General features: G+C 35.8%; 1 pseudogene; it reads right to left on the bottom strand.

Annotated features, from left to right (window-relative positions):
* Positions 1 to 4140: 4140 nt before the first annotated feature.
* Positions 4141 to 8073, bottom strand: LOC110099619 (annotated as a pseudogene).
* Between the last annotated feature and the right edge of the window lie 262 nt (positions 8074 to 8335).

Here is an 8335-nt window from a genome sequence, read left to right as displayed (position 1 = left end):
TCACCAAAATCGAAAAGGGACAAAATCTTGCACAGGAAGTTCCAGTTTAAATTGTCATAAGCTTTAGAAATATCCAATTTCAAAATAATATTACCACCTTTAACTTTAGTATTAATCTCATGAGCAAGTTCTTGGGTAAGAAAAACATTATCAAAAATACTTCTACCTTTCACAAAGCCAGTTTGGTTACTCGAGATAATTCTAGGAAGACAGTATTCCAGCCTCTTGGAAATAATCTTAGAAATTAGCTTATTAAAGAAAGTGCAAAGACTAAAAGGCCTGAAATCATTCCACTTATATATTAGCCCCAGCAATTTTAGGAATGAGCACAATATTAGTAGAAGTAAAGTATTTCGGGTAGGCAGTACACTTGAAAAAATCTAGGACAGCTTCAACAATATCTTTTTTAATAATGTCCCAACAATCTTGAAAAAATTTAGTAGTAAAATCATCAGGACCCGCGATGGAGTCCCCATTTAACTCACTAACAACATTAAAAACTTCCTCTTCAGAAGGGCTAAGACAAAGTAACTCATTATCCCTCATTAATCAGTTTCAGAATAATATGAGAATTAATCAAAGAGCAATTAGTAGAATGTTCTGTAAAAACGTTTTTAAAATGTTCCACCCCCGAATTACAAATCAGATCCTCGAATTCAATAATAGTACCATCACTATTAACAATTTTATGAATATAATTCTTGGTCCTATTGCGATTAGCTATGGCATGAAAAAATCTAGTATTCCTATCCCCTTCAACAGTAAATTTAAAATTAGCTTTTTGCTTCCAAAAAAATTCTTCTTGATTTTGAAGAGTGACAAGGTAATCTTTAGCACGGTTAAGACACATAAGATTATCACTAGAAGGTAAATTCATATAAATATTCTCAAGATCTAGGATTTTCAATTCAGCTTCTATAATATTAGCAAAAACATTCTTGAAAATCTTTTTGTTCCACCAGTTTAAAACATGTTTCAATCTACTAAGTTTAGACCAAAGTCTAGGCATGCCTTTGATATCATTATTAGGAAATAAAGGAGCATTCCAATTAGTGCTAATAACATTTTTGAAATCATCATGAGTAAGCCACATGTTTTGAAATCTAAAAGAAGCTATACCAACTCTACTAATAGCATTAATATTAAGGAGTAAGGGGCAATGATCAGACAAGGTTTTAGTAAGATGCTCAACAGAAGTAATGGAAAAGGAAGTGAGCCACTCATTATTGAAAATAAATCTATCAAGCCGCTGCCATATTTTGGAGCGATTCCAAGTAAAAGAACTACCAGAAAAACCAATATCATTCAAGTTGCAATCAGTAATAACCGAATTAAAATCCTCCATAGCAATATCATTAGGCAAATTACCTCCTCTTCTTTCAGAAGCGTTAGAGATAATATTAAAGTCTCCACCAATGCACCAAGGGCCATTAACATTATTAGCAAATTGGCGGATTTGGGACCAGAGAGGGAGATGATTCCACCTAGTATAAGCAGCATAAACAAAAGACACATAACAAGTATAATTGAAAATTTCGATTTAACAATTGATAATTTGAGGGTGATCCGACATAACATTAATATTAATATTACTATTCCACATAATCCAAATTTTATTGGAGCAATTAGCAACATAATTAGAAAAACCAATTTTAGAAGCAATATTACCAATTTTATCTTTGGAAATAAGAGGTTCAATTAAAACTAATAACAAAATACCATGAATTCTAGACAGATTACAAACTCTAGCAATAGAGTCCTTTCCCCCAATACCTCTAACATTCCAAATAAGAGCTTTAATCATTAAGATATTTGACAGAATTTTGAGCACGGGTTGTCCGTGGGGTAATAGGTTGAGAGTTTTTAGCATTTTTTCCTTTCTTTCTAACCACTTTAGAAAAATCACCATTACCACTATTTTGAGAATGATTCATATCAGTTTTAGAGGAGGATGCCAGAGCGGAGGAAATATTAGCATTTTTATTCATATTGAGAACAGTGGTAGGGGGTAAGTTACTTACAAAATTCTGAACCTCTTGCTCAATGTTTTGCTCACTGTTAGAAGGAGGGATGATTTCCCCTTCTTCACAAGCAACATCACTACCTTCACTATTCAAATCTTCTCCACTAATGTTGTCCTTTGTAGAATCATTCAAATGTTTTTTGTACTAGCCATAGAACATAATTTAGAGTTATCAATGACATTAGAATCAAAATCTTTAAACATAGACTCAACTGAAATAAATAATTTAGGATCCGTAGGGACATTAAGGTTAACATCAATATTAAGATTCTCCTTCTCCACATTAGAAACAACAACCGGTGTGAGGACCTTCTCTTGAGAAGCATTAGTACAAATTTTAGTATTTTCAGTTATAGGTATCGACTCCAACGGATCCATCTGTAAAATTTTCCCTGTTGGCATATAGATTTGATCAGAGGATCCAGGCTTACTCCCAACCGGAACATTAGACTTTTTAAGTTTAGGATGTAGTTTAAAACAGTCCACAGAACCATGGCCATGCATTCTACAATGAGAACAAAATTCAGGAACTTTTTCGAATTCCACTTTTTGCAAATATCCATAAGCTTTAGAGCCAACCCAAACATCCTTCGAATGTTTTTTCGTAATATCGACTTCCACTAAAATTCTTGCCACAGAGGGTCTAGTCCTAGAGGCAGTGGCTTGATCAGTTTGCAAAGGTCTACCAAAAATTGAACCTAAAGCATGCAAAACCTTAGGATTAAAAAAATGCAGTCGAAGATTAGGGAAAGAAATCCATATAGGGACTATGGGCGATTCTTCCTTGATGTCAAAAAAGGAGTCCATTTTAAAATCCGCATTTGGCAGTTGAAAATAAAGTAAGATCTACGAGCAAATATCCTACTATAATCAAGATCGTTAGATAGTCGTATTGAACATGTCGAGAATCCAACAGACCGATAGAAAAAAAACCCGAAAGTTTTAAGTTCGTGAAAAAGCTTTGAATCGCATCGAGATTAGGTCTGTGAAGACCAAATTTACCTACCAAAGTGAACTGGAAGGGAGAGGCTAACTAAAGAACATATATATATATATATATATATATATTTGTATCAAATCAGAGTAAATAAGTACTCTATAAGACATTAGAGTCTTGAAGAAACCAAGTATGCTAGAAAATTTATTCTTTTTGGACACTTACTTTGAAAGTTTTTCTAAAGAGTTTTACGTTGATTAATTAGAAAAATTAAAAGATAATAAAGCACTACTTCTTCCAGCACTGCAAGTAATCATTCTACAAAATATTAATTCATTTTGATAAGCATATTGATGTGGGGAGATAATCTTTGGATCGCTGGAAGAAGATGACTGTTGAAGGAATTCCAAGAAAAAGAGAACAAACCAAGCGCAAAGACTTAAAATCATATCATATTCATCAATCAATACCTTTCCTACTACAATACTTTCATATTTAAAGGTTAATAAGAACATCTAGAAGCTAGTACTAACAAATTTGTAACAAACTATTATAAGCTAGTCCTAAGGAAAACTATTAGCTTGGATACTCCACATCATACTCCCATAACGTCAAAAGGGCCTAATTCCGTCGAGTTGTTTTATCAGAAGGGAGGTAAGTGGAGAAAATGGATTCCTGGATCTAAAATTCTGCGTCTTTATACCTATTCGCAAGCTTGTTCATCAGTCAATTGAGTTCCTTTAGATTTCCACAAATTCACAAGCCTCCATCAGCAGAAATATCAACATAGTTGGCTCTTCGAATGAATTCTTTATCCCAACTAGAATAGTATAATAAGCTCCTGATTTCAGCAAACAATTTGTTCCAACTCACAATATCCCTATTATGCATTTTATCGAACACTTTATGTGCATCCTGAATCTCCCTTGTTCTTAGCAATAGCCCAACAAATGAGTTCCACGAAATCACATCCTTCTTAGAGTCCAAATTCCTCTTTGCTAAGAAGGTTTCTTCAGCTTCCTTCCAAAAGACATAATTGCACATTTCCCACATATTTAGATTTAACGACAACATACCACCATCTAAAGGTCTAGTCCATTCTTGAACAATGAAGGTCTGGTTCATTTTTTGTCCCAGCGCTTCAACTGTGATGACCATGTTGCCTTCCTGCTCCAAATATTCAAATGCTTTCATTGTCATTTTGTTCCCATTTTTCCAAGGCTTCTGGATGATATGGACTGATGGCGGCAGCACAAAACTCTTCAAAGTTCATCCTTCGACTAGAAATAGGTTCCAATATGTTTAAGACATTAGGAATCTTAGACTTGATCTTCATGAAAAGAAATATTGTAGCATCAATGGTGTCCTCAGCATATATTGTGTGACCATAAACATTGTGCTGGAACTGAAAAGAAATGATCTCGTTGGGTGAAGTGAGATGGTACATATGAGATGCATGGCCCTCTGATTCTTAGGGTCTCTGATAATTTTTATCTTATTCATGTCAAATGAGACACCCAGCTTATGAAAGAAAGAAATAACATCTTTAGCTATACTAGATTTATCCCGCTTGCCTTCTTGATGAGATTCCATCAACTGTAATGAATAGTCTTAAAATGCTCCTAGAAACTGCTCAACCATTAATTCTATAGCTGCAAGAAATTCAACAACTTGTTTCCCCATCTATGGAGAGATTACTGCATAAACATTGGCATCTCTTATTGTCTTATGCAATAATTCTCTGTCTGCTCCTGTAGTGGCCATGATAAATGGCACGCCTAATTTACAATAAAGTTCATCATTTCCATTCATTGCATCGGAAATTGTATAGTCAACCACAATAATGTTGGGATATTTATTATAGATGAAAGAAAGGACATTCACTCTTTCAAATCGACCATGGATCATAATATCTACAATGCCAACTTGTAAAGTTCTATTCGGTTTCTCCGAATTGCTGAATGTTACAAGAACTAATTGGAGGCCCGCACAAACTGCTGCATCAGAACTGTCCTACCCCTTCTTCCACCTAATAGCTTATCCATCTCTGATTTATCAAAAATTGATATAGTTTTTAGCACTGGATATAGGTCGCGTACTGAACAGGGTCGACGGGCTTGAGTGGTGTGTAACAGTGGAAACGAAACTGAGCGGGCAATGAGTGCAGGGGTTACATGCAGACAGATCTGACCAGAGGTGGATTTGGTTCCGATAGAGTCAGAACAGGTGGGGACACTAGACTTTTGGCGCGTGAGATTGGTCGGGCTTGATTTAGGCGGAGTCGCGTTCATCTAGGACAAAATATGAGCTCAATTTGATGGGCGATGTCGCCGGAAGTAACACATGAAGGCAAATGCGGGAGCGGCAAGTCATGCGGGAGTGGAGGAGGTTGCACAAGTGCGGAATCATGTTTTTATGTAAGACCAGGAGAAGAGAGTGAGGGCGAGTAGATGTCCGATGATAGATTGATTGCTGACGTGCATATTCATTCTATAGAATGACTGAAATTAGCAAATAATGTATCCATTTAGTCAAGTGATAAATTCACTTGAGCTGTCCGAAGGGCTTTGCGATGTCGATCATCATCGACTGCTCTTCTTCTTTGGCATCGATCTTCTTGAAGATAGGTTGGTGGCGGATCTTGTCATTAGAGTGGAAGTTGGAGTGGAGGATAGTCGTCTTCTTTGTTATCAATTGTCCATCTTCTTTGGCGTTGATTGTCGTCGACTGCCCATCTCCTTCTGCGTCAATCTTTGTTATTTGACCATCTTATTCGGAGTAGATCTTCATCGACCGCCCATTTTCTTCAGCTTTGATCATCGTCGACAGTCTACCTTCTTCTGCAATCCATCGTTCTTCGCAAGTTTCGGGCTTTGATAACAACTGATGTGGGGAGATAATCATTGGATCGTTGGAAGAAGAAGATGCTTGAAGAAATTCCAAGAACAATAGAACAAATCAAGCTCAAAGGCTTAAATCATATCATGTCCATTAACCAATACCTTTCCTTCTACAATACTTGCATATTTAAAGGCTAATAAGACCATCTACAAGCTAGTAGTAAAAAACGGGTAACAAACTATGAAAAGCTAGTTCTAAGAAAAACTATTAGCTATGATGTTTCACATCACATATAAGCCACAAAAAAAATCTAAAATAATAAACTTGTTTATGAAATTTCTACCCCATCAAATGAAATTTTTTTGACATGAAAGGAATTTTTTAAGGTAGAAAAGATGTTATTTATATCCATAGAAAATTTTAAGAATTTTTTGAAGGCTCGTATGATTGCAAAATTTTTTGGATTATAGATACATCATAATTCTAGCATAAGATCATTACAACAACAACATCACAAGCCTTTATCCTACTACTTGGAGTTAGCTACATAAATATTTTTTCTTCATTATATTCTATTAAGAATCAAATTCTCATTTAAATTTAATAAACAAATTTCATTTTTAATACTTTCTAACAAAATCTTTTTTGTTCTAGAACTATTAAAATATTACATGAAAAATTTATAAATATATCTTCCTTTCTCATATGAGAGGGACCTAAGATTGGTGAGTGATTAGAGAACTTAAAAAATCCAAAGCTCTAACTAACAAGTGATGTCGACAATAACTATCATCAAATGCTATCAGTCAACTATCATTATCCCACGATAATCTTAAGGCTGTCATCGCCCCCACCTAAACATTGTAGTTCAATTATCATCATTAAATTGTTGCTGATTAAATGTTATTACCGCTACCATTATCACTTGATATTAGTCAACGATATTATTATCTACTAAATGTCTTTCGTCTTGGTCATTGTCATCACCCTTCATTGCTCTCCGACACTCTCTACTTATGCCATAGAAGACCAAACTTGTATGTCATATTTGGTAATGTTATCTTCTTTAATAGAAGAGAAGAACATCCTTCTATAATCTTATTTATATAGTGGATTATTAAAAATAAATTAGGTTCCATAATTTTTCACTTTTCAAAATTTCTAAATAAAAATAAAGTGTTTTTATTAGTTTATTTTATTTGTGAGTGTGCGCGTGTTAACCCCTAAACCTCAAACCACGCGAGAAAGGACCTAAACTGGTGAATAACACAATACACGCCTAGGCGCCGCACGTCGCTTGAAGGGTCAAATGACCTCCGATTGTCAAATGGACGGCGTCGTTGTGATCAGGACGTCGAATTCTGCTAGGTCGATGCCCCTTATAGTCGAATCAGATGAGATCAGTCAAAAGGGAAGATGACACCAGAAATTAAAACGCGGCACTGATCAAACAACGTCGAACCGACAAAAAAACTTCGTCGTTGCGTCAGGAACATTGTCAACCTCTAAAACTACATTTTGTTTATTTAATTTGAAGCATCCATATTAGTGGTACAGAAAATTGGCAACAACACGAATTTCGAGAAAAAATTGTATCGTTGTTGTCCAAATGATGTCCGTTCGCGAAAAAGATTTCTCCATTATGATCGGAATAACGCAAATACTTAAGAACTAAATTTTTTTATGTTCAATTTGTATCGTCTGGGGTGGTGGCATGAATCCCGAAGCAATTTGAATACAATAACATGCATTTTAAGGAAAATTAGACTCGATGTTGCTCAAATGACATTCGATCACAAAACAAACTGCGACATTGCGACCGAAACATCGGAAATACCCTAAATGCGCTATCAATTTATCCAATTTTGATATTCGGTGAATTCGATACATTAAGCGAGGTGAAATACACACAAATTTCGAGGCGATTGCACACATTGCTACACGAATGCACCTAAATCAAGGCATTTTTGGGGCAATCATCACACTCCTACTATTTTAATTTATTAATACTATTAATAATAATATTTTATCATTAAATATTATTATTAAATCTAATAAATTCTAAAGTCAGAACACATTTCAAATCAAATATTAAATATCTTTACCTCGGCACCGTCGAAGACCTCTAGCAAAATCCCAGACATCACGGTGACAGCAACTACTCACCTCGATCAAATGCTCTCCTGGTGATTGAAGTCAAGAAAATTGAAGTAGCCGAACTGGACTCCACGCTTGAAGCCTCTGGAACCCGTTTGCAAGCCCCAACCTTCATCCGTCCCAGGCAAATTCAATCCCCCCTACAGCAAGAAGTCACCACACCTTAACCCCTACACCAAAACTCAAATTCCTTCTCGCTTCTGATCCCTACACCTCCACCACCTCATGAGGATGAATCGGATCCGTCCAAGTCTTGCAAACCGTCAACCCCAAGCTCCTCTCAGCCCTTCTGCAGTGAGCCTTCCTCAAAACCACAGCCTGGGATCTTCCCTTCACTGGACTCCGTCAACCACAGATCTCCGATGTTTCTTCCTGCC

This window comes from Dendrobium catenatum, unplaced genomic scaffold (genome assembly GCF_001605985.2).
Source record: "Dendrobium catenatum unplaced genomic scaffold, ASM160598v2 fragScaff_scaffold_908, whole genome shotgun sequence".
NCBI classification, from domain to species: Eukaryota; Viridiplantae; Streptophyta; class Magnoliopsida; order Asparagales; family Orchidaceae; genus Dendrobium; species Dendrobium catenatum.
Note: the sequence above shows the minus strand (reverse complement) of the source record. Positions and strands in the feature narration are given on the sequence as shown.